The sequence below is a fragment of the Saccopteryx bilineata genome, chromosome 4 (genome assembly GCF_036850765.1).
Source record: "Saccopteryx bilineata isolate mSacBil1 chromosome 4, mSacBil1_pri_phased_curated, whole genome shotgun sequence".
NCBI lineage: Eukaryota > Metazoa > Chordata > Mammalia > Chiroptera > Emballonuridae > Saccopteryx > Saccopteryx bilineata.
The window spans coordinates 53,792,553-53,801,830 of NC_089493.1; the positions used below are offsets into that span (position 1 = coordinate 53,792,553).

At 40.0% G+C, this 9,278-nt stretch overlaps 1 pseudogene; it reads right to left on the reverse strand.

The window, feature by feature from the left end:
* Window positions 1-5,417: 5,417 nt before the first annotated feature.
* Window positions 5,418-5,911, reverse strand: LOC136335116 (myosin regulatory light chain 12B pseudogene; annotated as a pseudogene).
* Window positions 5,912-9,278: the final 3,367 nt, after the last annotated feature.

Below are 9,278 nucleotides of genomic sequence, written 5' to 3' on the forward strand. Positions count from 1 at the left end.
CTTTTAGTAGAGAAATTCACAGTGTAAACTGGAGGGTCAGAGACTGTCTTCATTAGTTTTTTAACCCATAAACTATTAATTACAATTCTGGTCCAATATATTCTCTCTTTTCCTGGCTCTACCCTGCAAGGTAGGTTTTATTGTACTAAATTTGCAAGTGAGAAAACCAAGACTCAGAGAGACTTACTCAAGATCAAACACTTCAATGTGGCACAGCCAGCATTAATTGGGGTTATTTGGTTGCAAACAAAAGAAATTGGCTAAGTTCATCAAAGAAGGGGGATGTTAATTAGAAAAATATTGTACAGCTCACAGAATGCATACAATAGCTGGAGAAAACAGGGCTGGAACCAGGGCAACAAGGATGACTCCACCCTATAGTCCAGAAAGTGTGAACCTTTTTTTTCCTTTTTCCATTTTGTTCAAAATTCAAAGTTCATGGAAAGAGCCTCCAGTTGATCTTTAACTTCAGAAGGAGGGCAGAGCATGTCATTTACTGTCTCATAAAGAAGCCCCATGCTGTAAAAGAAGTAATTGCTCAGAAAGAATTCGGTGTGCAGTTTTGAAAGGTAAAATGGATGCTGACTGGTGAAGAAAACGAAATTTTCTGTTGTGACATCTTGAATGCACCATGCAAATCTCCCTTCAAGGAAAGGACTTATTGCCGCAGCTGTAGTAGTGTTGCTTGGAGACAGCTGGCAGCTGGCAGCCTTTAGGAATTGCCTTGGTTGTAGAGAGCCACCTCATCCATGATTATACCCATCCTAGGACAGCCCACATTATTGAAGTTGGGTGGTAAGGCCTGGCCATTTCAGTTTACTGCTGGGACAATTCTCTAGGGATCTTTTCACTCCAGAGCTCCCTGTGGGCTGAATGAGGCTGTTTTTTGTTTCGTTTTGTTTTTCATTAAGTGAGAGGTGGGGAAGTGGGGAGGCAGAGAGACAGATTCCTGCATGTGCCTGCACAGACTGGGATCCACCCTGTGGGAGCGGAAGAGAAAGATAGAAAGAAGTTGAGAGGGGGAGGAGTGGAGAAGCAGATGGTCACTTCTCCTGTGTGCCCTGACTGGGAATCAAACCAGGAACTTCACACATCAGGCTGACACTCTACCACTGAGCCAACCGGCCAGGACCCATTTCTGCTTTTTTTAAAAAAATTATTTATTGATTTCAGCAAGAGAGAAAGGGAGACAGAGAGACAGAAATCTCAGGCTGTCCCTATTTGTACCCTGGTCAGAGGGATCAAACCAGCAACCTCTACACTTTGGGATAAGGCTCTAACCAACTCCAGGGCTTAGCTACATTTTTTTTTTTTTTTTGGTATTTTTCTGAAGTTGGAAATGGGGAGGCAGTCAGACAGACTCCCGCATGCACCCGACCGGGATCCACCCAGCATGCCCAACAGGGGGCAATGCTCTGCCCATCTGGGGCATCGCTCTGTTGCAACCAGAGCCATTCTGGCGCCTGAGGCAGAGGCCATGGAGCCATCCTCAGCACCCGGCCCAACTTTGCTCCAATGGAGCCTTGGCTGTGGGAGGGGAAGAGAGAGACAGAGAGGAAGGAGAGGGGGAGGGATGGAGAAGCAGATGGGTGCTTCTCCCGTGTGCCCTGGTGGGGAATCGAACCTGGGACTCCTGCATGCCAGGCCGACGCTCTACCACTGAGCCAACCGGCCAGGGCATTAGCTACATATTTTAAAAAGCAAAAAGGTAAAAGGCAAAATTAATAACAATTTGTTTAACCCAATATATCCTAAATATTGTCATTTCAATATGTAATCAATATCATAATTTTCAGTATCATATTTTACACTTTTTTCATACTGTGTATTTTACATTTACAAAGCATCTCAGTTTGAACTGAACATATTTCAAGTGCTCAGCAGTTATTTGTGGCTAGTAACTTCCATGTTGGACAGTGCAGATCTTGAACATATTCTCTTAAAAGAACAATTTCTCATTTCTCTGAAAAGTTTGGTCTAATTGGGTAACATTTGAAGGGAAGATTTGGAAATATATGTAGCTCTGCTTCAAAACTTTACTTACTAGTACTAAGAAAGACTTTCACGCACCCTAGATTAAAAAGTGGGCTTCCGTCTGCCTGTTGTCAGAGTAGAAACCCAAACCCAGCCCTATAATGCACCCTTAGCAGAGAGAAGCAATATCTCCTGGAGCAGAACATGAATCAATAGTTTCTAATTCACCAACAAGTGAATCATTAAGGTTTATTCAAGGCAAAGATAATTCACAGTGCCTTTTCAATCAAGTCTGTAAGTTACAGAAAAGATGTCTATTCTTCAAGTCTCAGTGCCTTCCATCCTGGAGGAGAAAATAGCGACAGCTAATAGAGAAGGCATGAAAAAAAACTTCCTTAAAAAAAAAGAAAAAAGATTCCCTTAGTATTGAACTGTTGATTTAATTTAAAACAACACACTCTACTTTTTACAGCAACATAAATGAAAGTAAGAGCTCACTTTTTACTGCCTCGAAACAACATTGAAATGTGGAACAAAAACAGCTTCAAGAAAAATGAAACATTAACATTATTTTTAATTTATTGACTTTACAGAGAGAGGAAGAGAGAGAAACATCAACCTGTTCCTGTATGTGCCCTGACCAGGGAGCAAAATCACAACCTTAGTGCATGGGGACAATGCTCTAATCAACCAAGCCATCTGGCCATGGCCAGAGACATATTTTAAAACTTTGAAGTTTCTTCGACTAATTCTGTGCCTATATAACACCAAATGGAATAAAGGACTAATTTATTAGTCTACCCTTAGGCAGATACCACATATGTGTGCACATGCACACACACACACGCACACACATACGCACAGAATTTGGCATCTGATGCAGATACCCCTGACCCCCCTCACATCTGGCAACTGTCAAAATATTCTCTGTACCTGTGAGTCTGTTTCTGTTCTGCTTGCTTATTTTGGGTTGGTTTTTTTTTAAGATTCAATTGTTGATAGATACTTATAATGTCTACTGGAAAGTTCTGTCCGTTTCTGGAATAAAACAAAATACAAATTTTTTCTTACCGTCAATAAACTTTATTAAATAATATATTTCCACACCAATCCTATCTTCCGAATATGGTTCGAAATGGTTTGCTGAGCTGAATTAAGCCTTTCTGCGATCTCCGATGTTGTCAGAAAAGGATCTTGCTCCAACATGGTCTTAACAACATCGTCATCAATCAAAGATGGTTGCCCAGAACGTGACTTACCAGAAAGGTCTAAATCACCTGTTTTGAATTTTTCGAACCATCTTCTGCATGTCCTATCAGAAACTGTACCTTCACCAAACACTTTCAATAAATTTCTACATGCTTCTGTAGCATTTCTTCCTTGTTGAAATTCATATACAATACAGTGGCGTAAATGAACTTTATCAGTAGCCATGGGTACACTATCGTTTCACACATAAGACTAATGTGAATCAACTTTGTTTTAGTTAATTTGCTATGTCAGTATGTATACATTAAGTGATAAAAATAGAGAGGCACACATGTGTCAAATTAACATGTGCTTACGTGTCAAAACTTGTTATGATAGAAACGAACAGAACTTTCAGGTAGACCATATATATATATATATATTTATTGTCATTTTATTGTTCATATTTTTTCTTTTTCTTCTTCTTAAAGAAGACCCTTTAACATTTTACATAATACTGGCTTGGTGGTGATGAATTCTTTTAGCTTTTTCTTGTCTGGGAAGCTCTTTATATGTTTTTTGATTCTAAATGATAGCTTTGCTGGGTAGAGTAATTTTTTTTTTTTTTTTTTAGAAAGGATAGGACAGAAAGCCTGACTTTTCCTCTTTAAAATGGCATTGCCAATACTAAGTTTTACAGTTCTCTGGCACCTTATCACATTCCCCACTGGTTTTATATACTGAGTCAAATTCTTTACTCATTTTAACGAGGTGCATGAGGCAATCCTTAATTTTTATAAATTTTCTTTTCTTTTTGTATTTTTCTGAAGTTGGAAACGGGGAGGCAGACAGACAGACTACCGCATGCTCCTGACCGGGATCCACCTGGCATGCCCACCAGGGGGCAATGCTCTGTCACAACCAGAGCCATTCTAGCACCTGAGGCAGAGGCCATAGAGCCATCCTCAGTGCCCGGGCCAACTTTGCTCCTGTGGAGCCTTGGCTGCAGGAGGGGAAGAGAGAGACAGAGAGGAAGGGGGGGGTGAGGGGGGGAGAAGCAGATGGGTGCTTCTCCTGTGTACCCTGGCCAGGAATCGAACCTGGGACTCCCACATGCCAGGCCGATGCTCTACCACTGAGCCAACCGGCCAGGGCCATGGGTAGATTAATCTTGATTGTAGGTCCCTACTTTTCATCACTTTGAATATTTCTTACCACTCCTTAAAGGCTTACATCCCTCCCCCAAAGCCTACACTTTTTTTTTTTTTTTTTTTTTTTTTTTTTTTTTTTACAGAGGCAGAGATAGACAGGGACAGACAGACAGGAACGGAGAGAGATGAGAAGCATCAATCATCAGTTTCTCGTTGTGCGCGTTGCGACTTCTTAGTTGTTCATTGATTGCTTTCTCACATGTGCCTTGACCGTGGGCCTTCAGCAGACCGAGTAACCCCCTGCTGGAGCCAGCGACCTTGGGTCCAAGCTGGTGAGCTCTTTGCTCAAGCCAGATGAGCCTGCGCTCAAGCTGGCAACCTCGGGGTCTCGAACCTGGGTCCTTCCGCATCCCAGTCCGACGCTCTATCCACTGCGCCACCACCTGGTCAGGCCAAAGCCTACACTTTTAAAAGAAGGAAGGATATCTTTGTGCAAACAGCAGCTTCTGTGTATCTATCTCTGTGTACAAAACTCTAGAGATTGTATTTCATTTAAAAAAATACATATCTATTTCTGTGTCTGTACACTCCATGTCTATCTTAAAACAAAACAAGCAAGACTTTCTCTCTTGATTGTTCTTTCTGCTTTTACCATTTTTGCTCTTTTTCTATCTCTTTCTTCTCTCATTTTCATTCCTTGTCTTTCCTCTATTTCTTTCCCTTAACTTTCCAGAATTGAAAAACTTTTTTTCAGATTCATTGATTTTTATTAGAAATCTCTTTTTCAACACAATTTACAAACTCATCCCCATTCTGATTATACAAGTGCTAAGGTCTAATAAATACATCAAAACAAAGAAGCAAAGCTGTGAAAGAAACCAAGTTGCATGGAACAGGTCTATGAAGGCATGGATGTGTCAGGGAAAGGTTTTAGCTAAAGTTCTTTCAATCACCTTTTAAAAGGTTTTATTTACTGATTTGAGAGAGAGAGAAAGAAAAAGAGAGACCGATTTATTGTTTCACTTATATATGCAGGGATTAAACCCACAACCTTGGCATATTGGGATGATGTTTTAATCAAGTGAGCTGCCCACCAGGGCTCTTTCAATCATCTCTATCTCTAGATCCATGTTTAGGGAAGTTTGTGAACTCAATGTGATTGAAATTTCCATTTTTATCAATAGTTGCTTCTCTGTATAGCTCTTCCACTTTCTTGTCTGTAAACCTCCCTCCCACTGTGGTTAGCAGCTCTCTTAGGTAATCTTCATGAATGGTGCCAGTTGCTTCTTCATCAAAGCAAGCAAAATTCTTTCTGATTTGTGTCAGTTAACTTCTCACCAAACATCCTGAGGAACATGGTGAAATTTATGGGTCCTGGAGCCTCAATTATCATGGCATGAAGAATCCATTGGATTCTTCCCCAGAGAAGCAAGCATATTATGCAAATCTTCTTTGTCAATGAAACCTTCTCTGTTCTGATCAATCATGTTGAAAACCTCTTTAAACTTCTGAATCTGCTCAAACGTGGCGAACACATTAGATGTTGCCCACTTGGGGGTGCTTCTTGGTGGCTTGGGCTTTGCCTTTTTGCTGGACATAGTGGCTGCTTAATTTGCCACCAGACAGCATAACCCATGCTGCCCTGCATGAGATGATGAGCGACCCCACAAACAGTGGGCTGTGCCATGAGCTGAAAAATGTTTTTTAAAAATTTGTTTGAAATGTGATATAGGCCCTGGCTGGTGGCTCAATGGATAGAGCATCAGCCTGGCATATAGACGTCCCAGGTTGGATTCCCAGTCAAGGCACACAAGAGAAGCAACCATCTACTTTTCTTTCTCCTCATCACCTCCTCCCCCCCCCACCCCTGCCACAGCCAGTGGCTCGATTGGTTCGAGTGTGGCCCCAGGCATGAAGGATAGCTTTGTTGGTCCCAGAAAGTCAGCCTCAGGCACTAAAACTAGCTTGATACTTGAGCATCGCTCTCAGACAGGGTTGCCAGGTAGATTCTGGAGCACATGCAGGAGTCTGCCTCACTATAACCCCTTCTCTCACCTAAAAAATAATGATAAATAAGTAAATTTTTTAAAAAGAAAAGTGATATAGAGAAAAGTACAGGCTTCAGATAGCACAGACAGGGATTCAAGTTCTATTCCTCACTTCCAAGTACTGTGGACTTTGAGCAAATTATTATTCCCTCTAAGCTTCAATTCCCTTACCTGTGAAAGTGGGGAAATGAAGCCTACCCCAGACTTGTCAAAATTACCTAAGATAAAGTATGTGAAACAGCCAACATGGAGTAAGTATCCAATAAACACTGGTTCACCTTCTCACTCAAATAGTTTTATGATCTTTGTTACTAATTTTGAAGGAAAATAAATGTTTTCTATTTCTCTCAAAAACTTGCTTTATACTTAGCAGCCCTGAACTTACTTTCTTCCATTAATAATTAGTGGGAGTTTTGATGGAAAACCATTTCCTACCCATCACTGTTTCCCAAATTATATTTCACAGAGCACTGGTAACCCATTAGACGTTAATAGAGGTCAAATAAGTTTGCATATGATATCTTCTTATAGATTCATGCACATTAGTCTATTAAAAGCAACTCTCTGAGTAATTTCTAGGAGCAACTTTAACTCAGTGTTTTCCCTCATTAGTTGAACATACCCATTTTTCATGTAACACCTATTAACATCTTGCATAAAATCCAAGCAATCCTTTTTAGAAAATGCTAGAGAGATGGATGTACTTCCATACACTTCAAGCAATTTTCCATAACTATAAGTTCTTTTAACAGAGAGATAAGAGTTAAATAGCATTCATTGAAAACTATATTCTTTGTCAGGGGCCTAAAGAATTTTAATTTGGTGTTTGGATTTTGACTGTTTTATTCTATTTTTCTTTAATGTGGCTATCAGTTGAAGGGAACCAGCTGTGGGAGCTAAGTGCCCCCACGGAGTACCCATCACAATGACAAATTACACACGTCTTTTTTTTAAACCCCAGTTTTCTCTTCATAAATGTAGATCAGAGGCTTTTTTATAAGCTTGCTCTGAGGATCCAATGAGATCACCTGTTTGAAAGGGCAGTCTATACCACAGCAGCTTGGACTCGTTACAATAATGCCTTTGGGATACTGTCAATTGAATGGCTCTAAACAGAAATAATTATTGTCTAGCTGAACAGGGGAGCTCTATGAGCTGAGGCCCAATCAGCATGTTATTTTCTTTCCAAAGGAATTTTAATGTACACATATCACTCAGATTAGATGATCCAAGCCTGCAGATATGAGCCAGTTGGAGGAAGGAAAGAAAACACACTTCCATAAGGTTGTTATGAAGGAAAAATAAATATATAATAAAGATTAGCTATTATCAGAGAGCAGTAAATACTGTACTGTTTGAGAAAGATATACCTAAGTATCTAATGAAAGGAACAAATGCCCACTTATAGAACTAAAATCAGGCAAAATACCCTCAAAATTATCAAAAAGAAAAAATCCAAAGATAACAGAGAATCTACTGAAAGAAAAAATAAAAATATGCCAAGGAAGCATAAAAATAGAAAACAAAATAAAATTACAGGACTAAAATGATACATAATAATTAAAATAATAAATGTGAATGACATGAATATAATGAAAGAAAAATACTCAAATTGATCAAATGATCAAACAAACTGAATCAGTCTACAAAAGGCACATCTAAAACCAGAAAATGATAAAGCCCAACATTGGTGATAATGGGGCAAAACTGTCCTGGGAAAACAAATTGGCATAGCTTTTCTGGAAGGAAAATTGTATCAAAAGGTATCAAAGCCATAAGAAATGATGACATCGGATCATTTACAACAACATGGATGGACCTTGATAACATTATACTGAGCGAAATAAGTAAATCAGAAAAAACTAAGAACTATATGACTCCATACATAGGTGGGACATAAAAATAAGAATCAGAGACATGGACAACAGTGTTGGGGTTACAGGGTAGGGGGGAGGAGAGGGAGGGAGTTGGGGGAGGGGAGGGGCACAAAGAAAACCAGCTAGAAGGTGACGGAAGACAATTTTATCAATGTCATCCCATTAAACTTAATAAAAAAAAAAAGAATTTATCTCACAGCTAATTCAGGCAATTAAAAGAAGAGTATAAGGATGCTAATTCTGCTTCTTAGGCCACATCCTGCAAAAGGGGCCCCAAGCAAATTGGTGATTTGGCTCCTCTGATTTTGCCAATTGGATTTAAATAAAAATAGGTCAGGAACACCCTGAAATGGAACTAACAATACATGAGCATAAATTTAAAGGACTTTTAGATACTGGAGCTGATGTATCTGTTATTGCTAAGCTACATTGGCCTCCTTCCTGGCCCACTCATGCAGCAGCCACAGAATTACAAGGTATAGGGCAGAGTAAATCCCCTCAACAAAGTTCTAGTTTTCTAAATTGGGAAGATTAAGAAGGTCATTTTGGAGTTTTTAAGCCTTATGTGCTCCCTGGATGGCCAGTTAATTTGTAGGGTAGAGATGTTTTGAAAAATATGGGAGCGTTGCTTGTCAGTCCTAATGGTTTAGTCAGTACTCAGATGCTTGATTGGGGATTTTTGGCCACCAAGGGACTAGGGAAAGAACAGCGAGGAATTCTCACCCCCACAGAAGTGGCACCCAATACCAGAAGGTGTGGATAAGTATATCAAAATTTAGCATAGGGGCCTTGGTAGTGCCTGCTACCTCAATAATACATTAAGCAGACCCAATTACTTGGAAATCAGATAATCCTGTATGGGTAGACCAATGGCCCCTTTCTCAGGAGAAACTTAGGGCAGCTGCTCAATTGGTACAAGAGCAGCTACAGCTTGGGCACATTGAACCATCTAATAGCCCACGGAATACACTTCAATATTTTGATCTCGTTGCCTCCTGGATTATCAAGAGGCATAGGCAGCCCTTACAGCTTATAGGTTT